The 21,847-nt window shown below is 37.0% G+C and overlaps 1 protein-coding gene across 3 annotated transcripts in view; it reads left to right on the forward strand.

Annotated features, from left to right (window-relative positions):
- Positions 1 to 21,847, forward strand: part of LOC131070921 (probable protein NAP1) — a 258,974-nt gene that overhangs the window by 115,142 nt on the left and 121,985 nt on the right. The gene's annotated exons all lie outside the window — the stretch shown is intronic.

A 21,847-nucleotide genomic window follows, 5' to 3' on the forward strand; every position in this document is an offset into this window, starting at 1 on the left:
AAATATTAAAATTAAATGCCCATTTAATGATTAAAATCGTTTTGACACCCAAAGTGAAATTAAATGAAATTACAAGCAAAATTGTAATTAAGAGGATTAGGGTACGACTTGCAAAAAAGGATATATAGCGCTGAGTTTGGAAAGAAGAGGATGGCTATTTTATTTTGACATTGTGAAATTGAAAGGGTTTTGCTCTGGAGACTAGGGTTTTCAGCCACCATTGGAGGACGTAGTTGCTTCAATGTTCACCATCTGAGCTGATGAAATATTCAGTGATATTTGGTTTCAGGAAGACTTCATTCAGAGGTCTTATTTGCATCTAATTGCGTAGGATTGAAGAATAAATTCACGAGAAATTATTGCAGATTTATTGAAGAAATTTTGGTGATTAACAAGTATGGTACGGATTGCTACAGTACTGCCGTACGGATTGCTACAGTACTGCGTGAACAGTACCGCGTGAACAGTACCGCCGTACGGACTGCTACAGTACCGCGTGAACAGTAATTTTTTTCAAAAAAATTAAAATTTGCAGTTTGCAGATTTTTCAACTACTGGGACAGCAAAAATCAGGTTTTTTATCTTACATTGTAATAAATTTGTTTCCCAGGCATATTGGCCATAAAACAGAACAACATTCCCTTGATAGTCTCGCAAATTAATTCCAGCAGTAATATTATTGTTTCAGTATTATTTTAAGCATAGGAGTTTATTTCAGTATTGTATCATTGCTCATTATTACCAAAAAAACACAAAAAAATCTATAAACATTCAAAAAACAAAACAAATTCAAATCTACTGCATTCAAAGAAACAGTCAGCAGAGGAGAGCCAAGTTGGGTGCTTACATTCCAGCAGCATTCAAACATTCAGGTTCAACGTAAGTCCCCTTGTGATTGCAGCAAAATCACTTCACAATCACTGAGTCTATCCATGTATAAGGTCAAGACCTGACTATCGGAACCTTGGAGTTGTCTCGTTCGATCACATTGTTTAGCATCCGAGAGGTCTTTGTTCAAGAGAGGATAAGATACCTTGGTATTTTATTCTATGTATGAAGTGCATAAAAAACACATCCACAACTCCCTCATTTGACATCTGGATACTTTTTGATTTATTATTAAGACTGCTGCTGCATGTTTGTGAGTGGACTACATACTCATTGACTATTTGATATGTTTACAGATTTTCTTGGACAATACAAATGGATAAGTTCCTTGTAATTTGTAGTTATCAGGAAACTCCAGTTCAGGGATATGTGTTTTATTCCCATACTTGTACCTGTATCCACATCTCCTGATTATTATATCTATAAAGTTGTACTATGAAAATGTGATTAAATTTATCATGGCATTAGAATAGGTGGGGCCACTTATTCTAAAAACTAATTCAGTCACATATGCTGCTTTTGAATTTCTAATTCATCAATATAGCTTATTTCTAAGGATAAATTTGTAGATACTTTCCCCAAATCATGGGATAAAGATGTAGAGGAATATGGAGAATGGGAGAAAAGATTACATTACTTAAGCAAAAAATCCATACACAGAATAGTTAAGGGACTCCAAGAAAGGTCAAAGATATTTTGCTTTGCCAAAAAGCAAGTTTCGAAAGAAGAATGCTATTGCCAGAATTTGGAAAGGAGATAAAACAGCAAACATAGGTTCTTAAAGATAACATGAAAAGTTATAAGAAATTACCTCCCTACCTTAAGATCAGAGGGAGATAATTTCTCTCTAAATTTTCCATTTTCAAGTGGATGGTGTAACATCCAACCAATCATATGCTAATAAAGTATGAGATTAATTGAGTAAAGTAGACATAATCTTAAGTCAAAGGAGTCAAGCGATTGACTATTTTTTTTTTTTAACATAAAATGATTCTACAATCGTTACAATTTGTACAAGTCCATCTTTTGTACTTTGGCATAGCTATAAAATCCAAACATTTTTTGTTATAGGTACAAGCATACACATCATGAAACCGCACTAAAATATTTGGAAGAGAAGAGTAAGTAGTCTATAAGAGTCATCCGCTCTTTCAATTAGTCGGTCACAAAATAGTTAAATACATTCACTTGCATTACAAACCCTCCTCTCTTTCATTCCTTTGTAACTTGAAGCAAAAGAGAGAGAGAGCATCATCGAGGTGATATCCACCCTACCACAAAACATTAACTTTCTCGTGCTAGTGCATTGGAGAAGATTGACACATCACAAAGGATCTAGAAGTATGTGGCAACATGCATGATGGAATCTAGTTGACTACGTGAATCATCGTCAAGCTAGCATACCTATATTCTCATGCAACACATATCTAATGCATTTTCCCATTGAACACATTTATATGGAGGAGAATGTAAATCAATCTAATTAATGCACTCATGGGTATGAGTAGTCGATAATCAATTTTTACAACATAAATGTCCCTGTCAACTCATAATGATATTTGGACTTTCAATAGGATAGATAAACAACACTAGAAGACAAAGCCCATAATTTACATTCAGTTCTTATGATGTTTAACTTAGATAATTTATTACCAAAGTGATAATATCTACTGAGGAGCCCACTAAAGAGGAATGATTAACAATCGATTAATCCATAAAATAAGCTAATCCACAGCACAAACACACTTCCATAACTCCACTCAATACTAAGAGACTAAGTTGCCGATTCTCGATACCGTGGTACAACAATTTTGCTTCCTTGGGTACGTGTATGGCAATATATATGTATCTTCAAAATTATAAATTATAAAAAGAGATACTCATAAATCCATAATAATATCATAGTCATGAGTTGTAAAAATGATAATACTTAAGTGCCAAAATGTCATTACACAATGAAAATTCCAATTACAATTGATATTTAATATTCATATTCTTCTTCATCAGAAGGATCATGGTGAACATTTGGTTCAACTTCATTGGAACCACAATCCATTTTATTGCCACTCCCACTTGCTGTGTCATGTGTAGGAGCTGCCTCATCTATATAGACTTCGGGAAGTTGTGCATTGATAGCATCTATTCCAATTCATTGTCACTCCCTCATTGTATTTAGGCTTCTTATGGGACAAAAGATGAAGATTAGAGTGTATGGAGACCAAATCCTCTAGTTTTTTTGCACCCAAATGGTTGTACTTGACCAAGTGAATGGAGTACGTATTTCTAATTCTGCTCAGTTGAAGAACAACTTGGAACTTGTTGAGTTTGCGTGCAACATTTAGTATTTAATTTTATAATTCAAGAATCAAAACTTAAAAGTTAAAACATAAATATAAAATAAAAATATTTAGTTTAATATATAGTATGATACCATGGGAGGAAAAATGATAAAAATGAAAAATAAAAATAGTACATGCTTGGGAAAGAAAATACTCGCTCACTACAATATTTTGGATTTCTTCATTTGTATATATCTTTCTAAATGCAACCTTATAGCCAATAGCAACCTCCCCATCTCTATATGTTGCCACCCTCCTTGGCAATGAAAATATCTTTTTGCTATAATGCTTTGGCAACAAAACAAATGCCAAGAGATCTAAGGGGTTGATCATCTTGTTCCAATGATCGACGATAATTTGTTGCACTATTTTGAAAAATGTTTCCGTTGGGTCATGTGTTATGGCCTCTATTATTATTCTTATTTTCTCTACAATGGAGTCCATGCGATCATAAATTTTACCCAAACATGGGCAATTAGTATCAATATACAGTTATACCTAATCATGATCATGATGGGTCCAGTGAAATTCAAAACATATTCCAAACATGTCCACCACTCATCATTTAGGACCAATGCTTTTTTACTTTTAGGACCCTTTTTGTGCTTGGTTGACTCTATACCAAAGAAACGGGACTGGGACTCGGACTCGACAAGGCCGAATCGAACTCGGACTCGGGACTCAGAGTCAAACTCGACTGGACTCGGGAAAGTGAAAAACTCAAGAAATTTAAAGATTTTTAAAGATTTAAAACTTGTTTCATGCACCCTTTATTGAATACACCTTAAAGACACAATAACATCATCAAACTCAGCTCATTTGATTACATACGCAAGTATACATCAATCACATAAGCATAAACGCAAATTGTAGGTGAAGGAAATAACAAACATAAATATATAAATATTGTCAAATGTATACAATATTACAAAACTCATGGAATAAAAAATCCATGTCATCATATGATCATCATCAAATGTTCCACACAAATACCAAAGGTAAATACAACTACAAGCCTATGGCTCAGAGGAGCGTGCACCCTCTCGCCCTGGCCCTCTGCAAAGGCGTTTAAGGTAGGTCTTGGATGGTTCGGCAGCCATAGTCGCTCCCTGTGACCATGCCATGCTCACCAACATCAGGAACATCTGTGTCACTATCAGTATCTCTTGTCCCTGCTCGTGCTCTCTGCTCCTCCTTTGCCATGGCTATAGCCTCAGCCTCTATATCTACTTGGTCGATCCAATCAGTGTCATCATCACTAAAGACAGCCGCAAGAATTGTAGGAATCGCAGGATTTGTCTGACTCTCATTGGCCCACTCTGCTTCAGGATCAACCTCATCTAGAATGATAGGAGAGATGTCAAACTAATGCATTCTTTCTCATTCTCAGGCAGAGGTTGTAGTGAACAAAGACGAGATCATTCATCTTCTCCACAGATAATCTATTGTGCCTCTTGGAGTGTATGTGCTCAAACATACTCCAATTGCGCTCACAACCAGATGCGCTGCATGGCTGGCTCAAGATGCGAATGGGCAACTTCTGAATATTTGGTGTCATTGGGCCAAAAAAGCTCCACCAATGATCTAAGTTTGAAATGAGAAAAATAAATAAAATCAGTCTCACTCATGAACTCTTTTAACAAGTTACAATATACAATAAAACTAAAATTAAGCCTTACAATTTATTTTTACCTGGCATCATGGTTGTCCTATCGTCTTTGGTGACATGACGAGAGAAGGTCTCCCCTTGTGCATCTGAGAACAACTGTAGCTCTTGAATAAGCTCTATCCGAGTATTACCAACAGGTCCCATCTTCTCCATGATCGAGTATAGCCCATTAAGGACCTCCACATCAGCCTTGAAAGAAGGGATAAAATGGAATGCCGGATTCAGATAATAGGCTGTTGCATGGATGAGCCTATGAAGCTGATGATGCCATCTCCTATCAATGATCTCCCAAATGGGACCATACTTGCTCTCATCTCCTCCATAGACGGATTTGATGCCCTCCTTCTCCCTAACCATGCCCTCATATATGTAGCCCATTGCGGGCTTTTCTCCATCTGCAACTCGCAACAAAACCACCAAGGGCTTAACAAACTGCAAAATTGAACATATTGTGTAATTTAGAAAAATGAGCAAATAAGAGAATATATATAATAAGTTATAAAACAAAAAGTTAAATTGTAGAATTTATAAAAAAATTACCTTCACTATCTTATCACAAGGGACCCATAAGTCTCGCTCATCAAAAATGTAGTTTGCCATATCTTTCCCTGCAGGGGTGGCAGCATAGGATGAGGAAGACCGCTCCTCACCAACAATTATACGTCTCAGGGCCGTCTTAGAGCTAAGCATGGACTGCAATGTGATGAAGTTTGTGGCAAATCTTGTGATTCCAGGATGAGCCAACTCCTTTTTCTCTGTGTATTGTCTCATAAGAGCCAACACCCATGAATGATTATATACAAATTTGCACACATTTCTTGCCCTTTCTACACATCTCTTGACCCATGGGAGTTTTCCAATATCCTCCAACATGAGGTCAATGCAATGGGCAGCACATGGAGTCCAAACTATAGATGGGTGCCTCTCCATCAATAGTATACCTGCAACAACATAATTTGTTGCATTGTAATTAATGGAGGTACAAAATAGTAATTAATTTGCAAACAAAATTAGTTTGTAATCAAAAGTTTACCCGCAGCAACATAATTTGCTGCATTGTTTGTCACCACCTGTACCACGTTCTCCTCACCCACCTCATCAATCACCTCCTCTATCTGCTCACATTTGTAGGTGGCATTCTTGCAATGGGTGGAGGCATCAATGGAATTGATGAAAACGGTGCCCCATGAAATAAAAAAATAAAGCTAGATCAATGATCATTCAATAAACCATTAAATAAAAAATAAAAAATTAAAGACTAAATGAAACTAAAATTAATCAATCACCTACGGAAGAAACAAGAAATTAAGGAGAGTTCTATTTCTCCTATCCGTCCAACCATCAGTCATGATGGTGCAACCTTTAGTGCTCCATATCTGGCGTTGTTCATCTAATTCCTTCTTAACATCATTCACCAATTGAGACAAAATGGGTCCCCTCAAATCACACTCAGTAGGGGCTTTGAACCCCGCCCCGCATATGGCAAGGGCATCAACCATTTCTTGCCAATAAAGAGACCTGTCACAAATAAATTCAATGAGATAAGTTAAGTATGCTCTATGTACTATGTAGTATGTACGAGAGAAAATAAAACGAAGAGAATCAAAGTATAAAAATTAAAACAATCAAACATAAAAGTTATAAAACATTCACCTGGCTGTAAAGAATGGAATATTGCTGTAGACCCAAAACCTGCCAACTGCCATTTTAGCGGCATCATGGACCTCCTTGTTCCAACCCATGCCCTCAAGCGATTGTTGGGACCCAGGAGTAGTTCGAGGCACAAAGAAGGTATCCAACCTAGATTTACGAATCCTAGGTCCAATGCTAACACTCACACTACAACTACTAGTGCTAGGAGCATGAGAAGTGGTGTTGGCACTGCCACTTACAGAAGTAGAAGCGGGAACACCAGCAGTAGCAAACTGAGTGGGACGATATGGAGGTAAGGAAGAAGGGCCTCCAACACAATCTAATCGTGTCCCTCTTCCTAAAGTTGCATCTATCCCAATGGCTGCTCGATCTTCCTTTTGTTTCTTTTTCCTTTCAATTTCCTCAACCATTACATAACAATCACGTATGGCCTCAGGGAGTGCTTTTAGGCATGGTTCAACATCATGTCCACGCACACCAGAAATATGGTATTTCAGTCTATATATTACCTCTATGGAATATTGTTTTGCAAAATGTACATTTTGTTTGCCCCTTTCCTTGCCTTGGAAAATCCTCATGATATTTCCAAGCAGGGTCCTTTCTAATGGGGGGTCTAGAAGCTAAAGTAGACATTGTAGGATAGTTTTGTGAAACTTGAAGTTGAGGCAAATAATAAAGTGAAGTTTGCTGCAATAAATATAATAAATTTACAAACATACAAAAGATTTTGGAAGAAAATGTAAAACTTTCAAAATAAATGAATAGAAAATGGAATTTTTGCATACAAGAAACAAAAAAATCTTCAAAAAAAACAATCTTACCTTTTACAACAAACTTGAAATGAGCTGCAAACTCTTCCTATCCAACTCTTGATGCACCAATTCCAAACACAATGTAGCCCCAATGTGATAAATGGAAGGAATCTTGAACTTCCTCCTTGCTGGTTTTTCTTCAATGCACCCTTGTTTTTCTTCACAACTCACTTTTCTCCTCCTATTTTTCCAAATGAATGAAATGAAGTTCACTTTTAGGGTTGGAGGATAAATAAAATTAAAAAAAAGAAGTTAAAAAATGTATTAAAAATGCTTTTTTTTTGGGCCTTTTTGGGCCTTGCCGCCGGCCGAGTCCCAGGCATGGGACTCGCTGAGTTTGGTGAGTTTACGCCAGACTCGCCAACTCGGCGAGTCTGGCGAGTTTGCCCTCTGGACTCGGACGAGTCTGAGTTTGAGCTCGCCAGACTCGGGGGGCATGTCTCGTACTCGAACTCGTCGAGTTTGGCGAGTCGGAGGCGATTTTCCGATCTCTGCTCCATACACTCTAGAGTTGTTAAAGACCATATAAATCAATGCCTCTTGCACCTTTACAAGCTGTTTTCAAAATGATTGTGTGAGATGCAAATTGTGTTTCGACAACCTAATATGGTATAAAAATGTACACGTTAGATATCAACAATAAAAACTAAAAACTAAAAAATAAAATTTAAATTATCTTCAACAACTCGAAGGATCAGAATATGGCTTGTGACATATGAGTAACAAACATTTGAATCTCCTTGGTCTTTGTGTAGACTTCTTTGACGCATTCAATTTGTGTGCCAATCTTTTGCAATATTAATTTGAGCGAGTGGACTGCACATGGTGTCCAAATAATGTGACTATATCTAGCCTCTCCTACAGACCCATTTGCCCTACAATTATTAGCTTGTTTGTTATGACTTGGACAACATTTTCAGGCCCCACTATGTTAGTGGATTCTATGAGGATATTGGCAATGAAACTTGCATTTTTTACTGCCCCCTCACAATCCACTACCTTCAAAAACATTGCCCTTGTAGGGGACATTGCTATAACATTGATTAATGGTCTATTTTTGCAATCTTTCCATCCATCGGAAATGATGGGCACACTTGATTCGGGCCATGTATCCTTGATCACTCTCAATGATGTCTTCCCTGAGGCTTTCTCCTTTTCCAATCAAGGTGGTTCGCCTCTTTTCATACTCAAAACTAACATAATTAGGTGGTGTGTTGTAAAAGGTAATCACCGTCTGTCGCCAATTAGGTGATCTAACAATGTTGAAAGGAAGCCCATTGCCTTAAATGCAACAAGTAGTGCTCTAATACACAATGGGCCTCTTTTTGTGAAATTGAAATTTTCTCGTTTAGAAGATGGTGGCATTGGCATGAAAGAATGTGGGCCAGTTGGTTGTCTCAAGACACTAGGAGGTTTCTTCAAGCTTTTCTTGGCAAGAGGATGTGCAATAGCCTTTGATCTGTTACTTCTCATGTCAACACCCTCGTTTTCTTTAATATAAGCCATTAATAGATTGTGCGGCAGCTCTTTTTTATTTGGCCCTTGACAAGCTTTTATTCCTTGTAAAGGGATGGCACATAGGTTAGATTTCACTTGAAAGCATGAGCTCGTATACTCCATGTTACAATTGTTACACCACCAAAGAAAACTACCACCACCAGAAATTTGTTTAATTATTGTTGTATATAGCCAAAGAGGTGACATTGAATCAATTTCAAATGAACTCTCTTCATTTCGGCCTTGGGAAATTGAACTAGAACGTCTAGTTCCAACTATTTTCTATGAACTGGAAAACAACATTGAAAAAAAATAAAAAATCGGCATTATAACCCATTGTTATGCATAAAAAAGTAAAAGAAAACATTCAAAACTTACTAAAAATTTTAAAAACATGAAGTTTTTTAAAAAACTTGAAAATTTTTGTAACTATTATTCAAAAATTGAAAAAATCAAAGCTTTATTCACCTTTGATGGCTAAAGTTTTGTTGTCCAACAATTCCTAAGCTTTTGGTGTGTTTCTTACTCCCCCATAGCTTTCACCTTCGAAAAAAATAAAGCAACCTTCAAACTCAACAATGGCAACTTGGAGGGAAAAAATGGTGTTCTTGATGTTTTGTTTTTGTGAAATGAGTTGCCAACACCAAATAGGGCTAAATTAGGGCAAAATCATTAATTGGGTGGCATTAACAAATTAGGAAATATTCTTTGTTGTTGTATTTTGACTTTTTGGGGTTGTTTTACTTGTGGGTAATCTTGGGTTCGACCTGGTATGTCCCAGGTTTGCTTGGGTGCTTAGGTGGCACCTTGGGGGAACTTGGGGTCACACTCGCACCACACTTGGATCCATGCTGCACCCACACCCATTTCTAGCCTCTGCATGGAGTATTCAATAACATAGCTAAGAGATATAGAGGAGCTTACTTCATTAAGAGATATAGAGGAGCTTACTTCATTAAGAGATATAGAGGATCTTACTTCCTTCTCATGACTTAATTGGTCATACGTTATTACTTGAAAAACATGGAAGGCAACTAGTAAAAGGATTTTAATCTATTAAGAATTTTCTCTCATGTATTATTACACCTTAAACAATAAGTATCATTTGAACAATATCTTGGATACCTCGTTGTGTTAATAGAAAGAACTTACTAGATATTTAGATGAGGATTAGAACTATGACACACATCTATGAGCTTACATGCAATGTTCTTTACTAAATATATTCATCTTTTTGGAATTGTTAAGTATAACGTAATTATAGACACACATGGAGGAAACACATCAGGTATGAACCAAACATGGAGCATACACATTAACACGAAGCATGCACATGGATATATGCAAACACGTAGCATACACGCAAATACACGTATTGTTAGATTCCTAGAATGCATCCATTGATTTATTTTTACCTTGCAGGCTGGCATGATCGATGCTCTTATATCAATTGTAATATCCCCAAACTGGGATTAATTTGTTTTTGCCCAAAATTGACAATTCCAACAAATAATATTACTAGCTAACTACCCCATAATAGATCATAGTTTAGTTTGGTAGGAAAACTCGAAAGGGCGCTAGTAAACTGCTCAACCCAACTAAGTCCGAGAGCATGCAACATTCAATCATGGTAACTCACCTGTTGTCCCACAAGCAACAGGGACACCCAATTATGACCAGTTTCATCCCTTGGGGTATTCTATTCACCTCTCGGCCATCAAATGGCATGAACGTCCAACTATGACTAGCTCCATCCCTTGGGGTAATCTATTCGCCTCTCGACCTACAAGCTGTAGAAACATCCAAGTATGACCAGTTGCATCCCTTGGGGCAATCTATTCGCCTCTTGACCCACAAGAGGCAGGAAGGTCCAACTATGACTAGTTCCATCGCTTGGGGTATTCTATTTGCCTCCTGGCCCACAAGCGGCAGGAACATGCAATTGTGACCAGTTCCATACCTTGGGGTGGTCTACTTAGTTCAGGGGAGCCGGTAAACCGCATCTCCCTAGCTTATATCCTTCAACTTTACATATAATTGCTTGGGGAATAAGAATAGGTAGATTTCATTAATTTAATGAACATATAGATTAACAATGCTTATTAATATCATACATAATATATATTAAAGATACAAATTATCAATCATATTTCATACAACTAAGTATACATATCCAACATATCCATATTCATACATACCATCCTTATTCCAAATTTATGCTTTGGTTTAATGTATATATTTCAGAACGGAATTTTTTTATCTTCTTCCATTTTCCTCCTCCTTCTCCTTGGAGTATCGATCTGCATTATATACTTCTCAATCATCCTTGGAAGATCATGTCTCTTCATTGCTACAGAGTGGTGTCTCCTTGTATTTTAACCGTTGCTTTTATCTTAGTAAATCGCCTCCCTTAATTATTTGTATGTTGGTGGGCTAGGCATATAAAAGAGTATTTAAACTTGGACCTATCTTGTTTGTCAATATAGACAGGTTGACCAGCATATAAATGATACTTATTTAATTTAATTTTTCCCTAATACTTAGTCGGCCCTAAAGCAAATTTAATTTAGATACTAAACAGGTCTAATTAAACTGAATCGGTCCTCCTTATGGTGGTGCAAATTGGGGTATAAAGCCCTCATCTCAGGCGGGTCATGACATTGCTCAATAGTTGTGGTTTGGTTATTGGATCTTTATTCTCGCCAAATTCCTATTGGGCTGTAGCATGCACCATCTCATTCTCCCTCGATACAATAGCATTTCGAAGTTCAGGAATACTTTGTAATAAACCCACTACTTTAATTGGTAGAGTAGTTTGAAATGCTTGCCTTGTAATATTTTTCTTGGATTGTAATTGATTTGTTACTGTACTTGCATTTGCATTTGAGTGGCAATGTACATTATCCATAGCATTCTCCAGTTCGACCGTTGGTCTATGAAGCCTTTCTTTTTCTATACGTGAGTATGCGTACATAGCCTTCTTTGCTTGGGCACAAGTAATGGCCAATACCTCATTTTGCTTGTCAACATCTTTTAGGTTGATGCTAGGCTTTTGTTTCGGACAGCCAGTGCCTTCATGGTCTCTAGGTCCACACCGTTTGTGCAATAATTGCACTTTGTCTTGTTTGTTTTGGAAGTCTCTCTCAAAGTTTCCCCATTTGCTACATTGTCGATATTGTATGATCAGATGTTCTTTGGGGTTGTATAGTATTTGGCTTCGATTTCTTTGATTTTGATAACTACTTGTAGATGTATTATGTGGCTTCGATGGAGTGGGTTTCTCTCCTTGCGTAAAGAGCACTTGTGTATTCCTAGTCTTCGAATTGTATGGGCGTTCCTTTATTGAATGGCCCATAATTTGCTGAATTTCACAAAACATCTTTCTAGGACAATTACCTTTTGTGTGCCCCTCAGTTCTTTACTTAGCAGACCATAGTTCGTTAGTTTCTTTGTTGGTTTCTTTCTTTGCCTTCATTTCTTTCATCATTCAGAGCATGTCCCTTTGGAGTGCTTGTATCATTCCCAATTCATTGTCACTGTTGTCTGAACTTCCAACTTTCTCTGTTTTCCTTTTGCTGCACAAGGACATTTAATATTTACTTTCTATGTCCATTGCCCAATTGTAGGCTTCAAAATAGGGCGAGGGTGGTACTACCTTCATCTTTCTTCTTAATGATAGAAGTAAACTTTTGATAAACCACCACCTTTTTAGACTGCCAGTCGATTTTGTTTCCAATTTTACCAACAATTCTTTAAGTCTCTGATTTTTTAGCTTGTATGTTTTTGTGCTTACCTTGTTTTGTATTTTAAATTTCTGAGCTATTATTTCATTATCATCATGAAGCAATTTAAACTCCAAATCAAAGGCCTATAATCTTTCCCATATGTTTATGGAGGCTTGGTCAATTTCTGTATATCAGTCAATCGCTTCACCTCGCAAATTGGCTGGAAAAGATTGTAGCCGAATTGCCTTATCGTATCTATTTGGGTCCTCTGATCCATTTCTTATAAACTTAGGCAACTTTTACCTTTCACCACTAGGGCTTACTATGGTTTTATTCTGATGCAAACCTAGTCCTTGGAATCTGGTTGCTAGGGAATTTTGATTCGGAGTCCTCAACTTTTCCCTCGGCTTTAGCCTTCCACACTTTTTTCACCTTAATATTTTCTTCTATACACCCTTGGCTCGACGTTTTCTCCTCCGATTGACTTTGTCTCCCAATCTCCTTCGTCTAGAGAAGGTTGTCTTGACTTTTTAACTTAACTGTGTTCTCAAGAAGGGCTCTTGAAATGTGCACGCTCTATTTATTTTTGGTTTTTTCTGTTGAAGTAATTTATACAAACAATTCTTTGCCAATACAATTGAAACACAAGCAATAATCTGATCTGATTTGTTTTCATTCATTCATAGTAAATACTTGCTTATGGCAAGTAACATTAACATCATCTAAACTGAAATACATGAACCATACAAACTGTTGTACTCAAAGTCAGAATATTTTGACATTCAATTTGGACATTACAATCAGGTTTGCACTTGGCAAAATAGACTAAGCATGAGTACCTTTAGAAATGAGTGTCCTCTTGCTGCTACAGGTCTGAAATGCCTTCCAAGTCACCATCAAATGCTCATACCAAGAATACTGCAGGTCTGCCTTGATATTTGAGTCATACCCCAATCCACATTCACCATAACCAAGCCTTTTTATACTCAGAAAATGAACTTAGAAGTCTGCTCCAGTAAACTGAGTGCAAGGAAAGCACATGGGTGATTCACAATAAGAAATTCCAGTCACTTTTTTTACCCTCCAAACTGATCCAGATCTGTTAGGAACCTGTAGACACCACCAAAACATGATTTTTTCAGCCTTCAAATACTGGAAAATAAATCACAAGTTCCCATATGCCAATACCCAAGTTGGGCACTATCTGCAAGGGGTTACTTATCTAGAAAAATAAAGGCCAAACCAAAACCCACATTTTATATATGCATCCTCATTGCCTAGCCATAAGAAAACCCTTGAGACAATACCTAGAATAATGTGTGTTATTTTCGGAGATATGAACAAAAATGTGAATCTTAGGGTAGCTGGAAAGGTAGAGCCCCCACTGGAAAATGCCTTTAAAAACTATTGAAACTTGAACAACACACAAAATAAGCATAAATCACATCAAAACATGAAACACACATCAAAACACTTCATAAATCTTCATTTGCATCAAACCCTTATTGTCGAACTTAAGCAAATCACTGAAAAATTCAAAATTAAAGCAACAACCAGCTAGGGTGGATCTTGCACCATCGAAACCAGGCTAACTGAAGAGGATTTTTGTCATCAACAATCCTAAGAACTTTTCAAGTTTATTTCAAAAACATCTTGTTATGTGTGCACAAGCATAATGCAAGGTGACAGTCCAAACTCTAATTTATAGAGTTGGAGGGAAAATTAGGACAACTCAAATTTAAAATATTATATTTCTCTCAAAAGACCCTCAATAGATCTTTTAAAAACACTTTATGTTTCACCCCCTTGCCTAGGCGTCCCCCTTTTTGGAGACATACATTATAAATATATCACTTAAGTTATAAAGTTACATTTTCAAACACTTGAAGTTAGAAATACAAAAAATTATTTCCATCACCTTAGAAACTTCGCCAAGGTAGTGAAATTGAGAATACTTCATGCAGAAATAGATAGGGAACTAAAATCGAGATCAAGTGCCCAACATAGCATATGCCAAAAATAGAAATCTTGTGAAAACACATTGAAACTGCAGGCAATCGTCAAGTCTTTTGAATATATTGTGTATCATCAAGGAAAGTAGTATGATCTAGTCAGATCAACTCCTATCTCTGGCTAAACATCTGATAATTACATGTATGAATAAAGATATAATTTACTCTTGTATCTAGTATGCATTGTCATTTCTATTATTAATTCATGTATTTATTTTATCATATAGTGCAGTAAATATTTGGCATTGTTGCCTTGAAAGAAATCGGGTCAAATTTGGGCAATTCAGGCCCTTAGATCCTAATAAAGGTGAGAAGAGGCCACAATTGGTCAAGACCATGAGATCAGGCAATCTTTAAAGATCAATGAGCAAAGGGAACAAATGCGAATATTACAAGAAACACTTCATGAAAATACAGCCATACAATTCCCAAGTCAGAGCTATAATGTCCCCTTAATTTCATGTATGAATAAAGATATAATTTACTCTTGTATCTAGTATGCATTGTCATTTCTATTATTAATTCATGTATTTATTTTATCATATAGTGCAGTAAATATTTGGCATTGTTGCCTTAAAAGAAATCGGGTCAAACTTGGGCAATCCATGCCCTTAGATCCTAATAAAGGTGAGAAGAGGCCACAAATTGGTCAAGACCATGAGATCGGTATATGGAACGCCCGGATGTGGTCTGTCAGCCATTGCTAAAAAGTTTGTCAAGAGTGGAATTGTTGCAGCTGCCACTTTCTCTCTAGCCATTTAGTGCCCAAAGTTGATTATGGAGTGTGTGAAACATTACACTGCAGAAAGAAGGGCAATTTTGGCACCGGATGGCAAACTCTTGGCCAACCTTTCAGCTGAAGCAATTGGAGAAACTTTTGGGATTCCAGCATACTAGTCCATGACATATACGAGCAAGGAAAGCGCAACGATGATATATGATGCTAGCTTCGAGAGATGCGCTGGAATAATTAACAAAGTATGGATGCAGAGGCCCAAGCCACATATTTCCAAGTTACTTAAGTAGATCACAAGCATGGATTTTAAGTAGGAGTATGCTGACCTTGTGTTGATGATGAGCAGAATCATGGGATGTCCGTAGGCCTTCATGTTTGAACCTTGGATGTTTTACTTCGTTGGCGACATAATGGAAGGTGAAGGAGTGATAAATTGGGCAAAGATAATCAACCACAACTTGGACCAGCAACTGAAGAATTTAAAGCAATCTCAATCTTTTTTTATGAGCTCATATATTATTTATCTGTTGGCCAGAATGGGCAAGTTCAATGGATTGTCAGGAAAAGGATCCATGGGATGTGGACTAGGACAGCTGAAAGTTCATGAGTGCTATCTGTAGTTGCACTTATATAATACTACTTCTTTCAAGGAAGCAAGCGACACGTTCACGATGCATATCACCGGATCATTGCAGGGAGGAGTTCATACATGGTTGTCGCAGGAAGTTAGAAAGTTAGTGAATAAGCATGGAGCCTGGTACATCCAATTTCTGAAATTCACTTATAAACGGGTCCAAGGATTCTCCGACTAACCATTTAAGCTTCCAAGATATCCAATGGACAAGATGGTGTTGCTGGAGGTTATCGGACAGTTGACCACCTATGACAAAATTAAGAAGAAGAATTTGTCACTTGAATTCCCTATTGTTATAGGAGATTGCGAGGAAATGTGTCCAACATTGACGGCAACAAAAAGTCAGTAGATGAATTGTTATTCTATCACTTAGCATTTCATATTACAAGGACACTCTTTGATACATACAATAGAATCAGGATGGTTGCTGAAGTAAAACACAAACACAAGATTCGGCTAGAAGATTACTGGGCCACCGCCAAAGATGACTTTTTAGGTCAGGAAAAGGATGTTTTCCAGGTTGCTTCTCAATTTGATAAGACTTTGTGAAGTTATTCAGGTGCTAGATCAAATTGAAGAGGATGAAAATATGGTTCAACCAGAATATGAAAAAGAGAAGGATAGGCCTATTTAGGCTCCAGATTGGTCAGAGCCGGAAGTTGATGATTTAAATGTCCTAAATAGGCCAGTCTTGAAATTCATTAGGCACTGGGTTGAGCGGAACATCGCAAAGTAAAAGGCAAAGAATGCTCGCCTAACTTACAATTGATGGGAGACCTGGACTCCCATAGCGAGGCAACAATGGGATCATCAGGAGCCTAGGCTAGGGAAGAGAAAATTCAATAGGGAAGATCAAAGCATATGAAGGAGAAAAACATTCTTGGGAATTCACAAGCAAAGAAGAGAAAGGAAGTTCAACAAGAAGAGCCACAACAAAAGAGGCCAAAGATAGAAGAAACACAGTCACCTACTAGCTCTTCCAGCATACACGGAGTTGAGATGTTCCCGGAAGGAGTTCCAAAAAAGTAGTCGCATGAACGTAGGCACAAGATATTCTTAGCATTGGTTCCTCCCATAGGCCTAGCCAACATAGGAATCAAAGGCAAAAACTTTCTCCGAATTCAGAACAACAGGATCAAGATTGGTTCATGTTTACAAATCTTGGAGACTTAAGAACTCTTGAGGGAGTTTCACAAGAATAGGCACAAGTGGAAGTTTAGGATCAGCAAGAAGCTACCCTAGATTGGTTGAAGGAAAGAATGAGAAAGGAGCCGAAGGAAGAGATATACCCTACGTAGGAACTTGAAGAACTTCTAAGCAGGATAGACAGGGTAGTGGAGAAAAAGGCGGCAAGGAAATTTTCCAAAGTCACAAGGGACGAGTCAGGCTCTAGGACATTAGACTTAGCTTTGCCCAAAGTTGACAAAGATAAGAATGAGATTACACCTGATGAATATGAGATCACAACAGTTGACTTAGGGCATGCTTCCAAGGCACAAGTGGTGGAAGATTTTGATGAATCTTCCTTAGCACTGAAGGAGTAGATGAAAAGACTGGAAGAGAAGAATAAGAAGTTGAAGAGTGAGAACAAAGCCTTGTGCCAATATGTGCAACACTTCAGGCGTCCATTCAGAGAAGAAGATCCATCCTTTGTTCCTCCCTCTTCTCTTCCAAAGGAATCCATTGATGGGACTGAAGAAGTAAGGAGAAGGGCTCAGTGCTCTAAGGAGTGGATAGAAGATGGCTTCACTTTAGCTGGCAAATTTATTCAAGATTTGGCTCACTCCCATTGGAGAATCTTGGCTATCCTGAACAAGTTTGAGACTGTGGACAGCTCATGGGAAGATGTGCATATCTATCAGGACCTAACAATTCCATGCCTGAAAGCATTAATGGGAATTTCTTGGCAGACTTTGATTGACGTGAAGGTCATCCAGGAAAATGAAATATATGACTTCCCTCGGTGGTTTTATGCTGCACTCTACACTGTGAAAGAGTTTTTTGAAAGATTCAGTAAGGAGTCAATGCCATTGAAGGAATCAGTCATAAAGGTTTAGGAAGAAATCCTTAATGTAGTTGAAGTATTTTTTGCAAGAAAGTTGACTGACGAAGAACCGATAGTTGACCATCTGAAGAATAGGTTGCACAAATTCTTCTTTGTGGAATCCTTCTCAAAGGAACATTTGGAAAATGTTTCCTTTTTCTCCAACACAATGCGCCAGACTCAAGAGGTGGCATCAAGATTGGAGAAGTATTTCGCCGAGTGTGAAGAGGACATTTCATTGTTGGAATTCAAACTGGAAACTGTGCCAAGTATCTCCGTAGGAGAGCTTGAAACCGTTGTGGCTAGGTTCATTGCATTTGCCATCAATGAATGGGATAATGGTCGTCCAATTTTAGACGAGAATCTATTGATTGTATGAGGGCATGATGGATCATTTATTGCAGTTGGACATTTTGATCATATGGTGGTTGATTTATTGCATGGTGACTGCCATGTTTAAGAAGATAGTGGCTCATTTAATGTATAATGGGTGATTTGAGAAGTGGTCATTTAATGCATCATGGACGCTTTTTTTTTGGGAGCAAAGAGCAATTAATTAGTAGTGGGCGATATTCCTCATTAATGGCTATCCCCACTACTTGGCGTCATATTTTAGAATCTTTGGTCAAACCCTAATTAGGGTTCTACATGTTAAATCTTAGCCATTGATTGGTTTGTAATCTTGACCATCCATTTTCTTCTTGGAGGCCTATAAAAGGGGTTCACCCCTTCATTTGTAACAAAGAGAGAATTGTATGAGATTGTTGCGATAAGTTTTTGAGATAATAATTGTGATACATTAGCTTTGGGTGTTCACTTGTGTTGTTTCAAAACTTGCATGGTTTCATCTTCCTTAGTTAGTTTAGATTGGCTTCAAGTATTTAGATGAATGAGATAGATTGCATTGTTTTGTGGTGAGATCATATGTTCATACCTTTCGTCGTTAGACGATTTCTATTTGTAGTGCAATGTTGGATTGAGCTTTTACATGTGCATTCTTAACTTAGATTATTGGATGAACATTGTTCTTTGATGGTGTTCGTTAGTGGTTTAAAATCTTATAAGCACAACTTCTGAAGATTGCACCTCCTTTGTGTAGTTGTTTGAAATTGGCGAAGCAAAGTGTGGTCGATCTCGCCCAAGTCATTGTTATCTTTTGAGTTCCTAGATCTAGATTAGAATTTCTCAACCCTTTCCCATTTTACTTTCCGCATTATCTCATTGAAAGGTCCCAAAAAAAGAGTTATTCATTGCCAAATCACTTGCGGAAGTCTCCTTGAAGTTTCAAAATATGTTTAAGTCTTCTTAATTGTATGTAAGTCCCCTTGGATTACTAGCAACATCAACCAAATGGGTCTATATCCATCATAAAGTTGCTAGTATGCAGTTGGAATCTTGGAATCAATATATGATCTTGCAATCTTAGCATACATATGATTTCGATCAAAAGAGGATAGAGTGACCGTTGGGAAACTTTATTTTGTGTTGGTGTGGTCATAAAATGCCTATCAACACAACCCAAAGCATATAGTCTACTAGATTTCTCGATCATGGTTACAAGACTCGGACTAGACGAGTTGATTCGTGACTTGAATTCGGATTTAGACCCAAACTTGGTAGAAACTTTGCATAGACTTTACAAATTAAAAAACCATTAAATATAGAGACTGTATAAGGGTTTAACGTTTTTATCATGCACTTTTCAATAACTTAAACTTTAAATACATAATGAACTTGTTAGAAAATGTCATTCCCAAGGAAGTATGATTAGGTAGGAAACCTTTGCTAAGTGATTTTTCAGTCTTTGGCTGTATTGAGGAAAAGAGAAGTGGTTTAGAAGAAAAAATAAAATCATGTGTTTGTTGGCTATAATGAACAATCCAAGGCAGACAAACTACTAAATGTCTCTACAAACAAAAGTATGGTTAATAGAGATATTATTGTCAATGAGAAAATACCATTCTTTAGTTAATGGTAATTGTATAGATAGTAGTGTATGATTATCTACTTGCGAGGAAGCATGGACAAATAGAAAACCTTCAGTAAGTGATTTGCAAATGTTTTATTGTATCGTGTTTGCACGTATTCCTCAGGGAAAAAGGTGTAATTTAGAAACAAATAACAAACTATATTTGTTTGGTGGCTATAGTGAACAATCCAAAGCATAAAGTTTAGTCAATACCATAGTTACAAGAGTTGGATTCGACAAGCTGATTTTTGAAGTGGACTTGGACTTGGCACTCAAACTTGTTGTAGACTATGCAAATACTTGACAAATTGAAAAACCATGAAATATATATTTTTTAAAGGATTTTAAGGTTTTACCATGTATCCTTCAATAAATCAACTTTAAAGACATAATAGGCTTGCCATTTAGAAACTACTTTGATCACATACAAAATTGGATTTGAGTTGAAGAAAACATCATTTTTAAATATATAAATATTCTCAAATGTTTTAGGTGTAGAAAACTCATTGATTATGATATCCATGGCTTCAAAAACAAGAATCACAATATGGAGTCATGAACTATGGTAGAGAGGAGCTTGTTTCACTCAGCCCAACATCACTAGCTCAGTGGAATCTTGCATTTGTATCTCAGACAAATCTAAAACTGTTGCTATAGCCATAGGAGCATTACTCAGGATAGGAATTGACTCAACAAACCAAAAGTATAAATGTAATTCAATTTCTTGGGATTTAATTGTGAAAAAGTCAAAGAATAAAAAAAGTTGCTTTGCCAGTCGTGTGGCCTCAAATGTTTTTTTTATGTTTTTCTTTTTAAAACTAGAGCAGGGGCTTTGTGGGTGGTAGTCCCCATTGAGCTTGGGGTCAATGCCCCTTGAGTGGTTTGGGGGCCAATTCCCTTGATGTGCTTCCTGTCATGATATAGGGCGAGGTTAAGGGTTGGAGATGCTGACATCAAACCCAAATTAATGCTAGAATCACTAACTAATGATTCAATATCAATTGAAATTAGAAGTAAGTCTTTAATACGATTATATGGTTAAGACAGTAGGACAATTAAGAGAAATCTTAGGTTGACCAAACCAACATTAGGTTTAGACTTAAAATGTTATGCCTTGATAGTATGGATGTAATATCCTCATTAACTGACTTTATAAAAACAAGAGATATTTTTTGAGGTGAAATTTTTCTTGTGTATTTACTCAAAGCATTGGTTGATCTTTGACACTTTTTTTGCGTGTGGTAGTGAGTATTCAGTATTTGTAAATTCCATCATCCTTTGGGAGACAACTGGACACGACAAACCTTCTTGGCTAGCTTTAATTGTTTGGGCACATATAGTCATAGCATTCAAAAACTTTGGGAACTAGGGCATTGTTCCTGTATCAAAGCATAACCAGCTCTAGCCATTTTAGTCTAGCCCCTAACCTCTTTTTTATAGGGCTAAGGTACTACCCCTGTCAAATCTGGCACCGCTTTTTTATTCAGATCTGGAAATAGGAGAATTTGATCAATTGAATATCAAATCACTTTTAGCCTTCAAAAGCATTGCCAAACTATATAAAAGCAAGATATTGGATGGAAGTTTCCATCAGATTTTGTCGTAGAATTACTGTGGAAAAGCTAAGTTGTCATGTAAACGTGAATTCTACGGATTGTTAAATGTCTATATCATTTGGTGTGACTAATTCAAGTGAGTGTCTATGAGTTACATATATCAGACCAATACTAATGGTTAGAATGCTCGCATGAACTAGAATTTGTCAGATACATTGAAAATTTAGGTATATGATAAATTTTCAATATTTTTTTTTTGACAGTCACTGCTGGTTGAGCTGAGAAATACTTTCATTTTGGGTACTAGGACTGG

This window comes from Cryptomeria japonica, chromosome 1 (genome assembly GCF_030272615.1).
Source record: "Cryptomeria japonica chromosome 1, Sugi_1.0, whole genome shotgun sequence".
Classification (NCBI taxonomy): domain Eukaryota; kingdom Viridiplantae; phylum Streptophyta; class Pinopsida; order Cupressales; family Cupressaceae; genus Cryptomeria; species Cryptomeria japonica.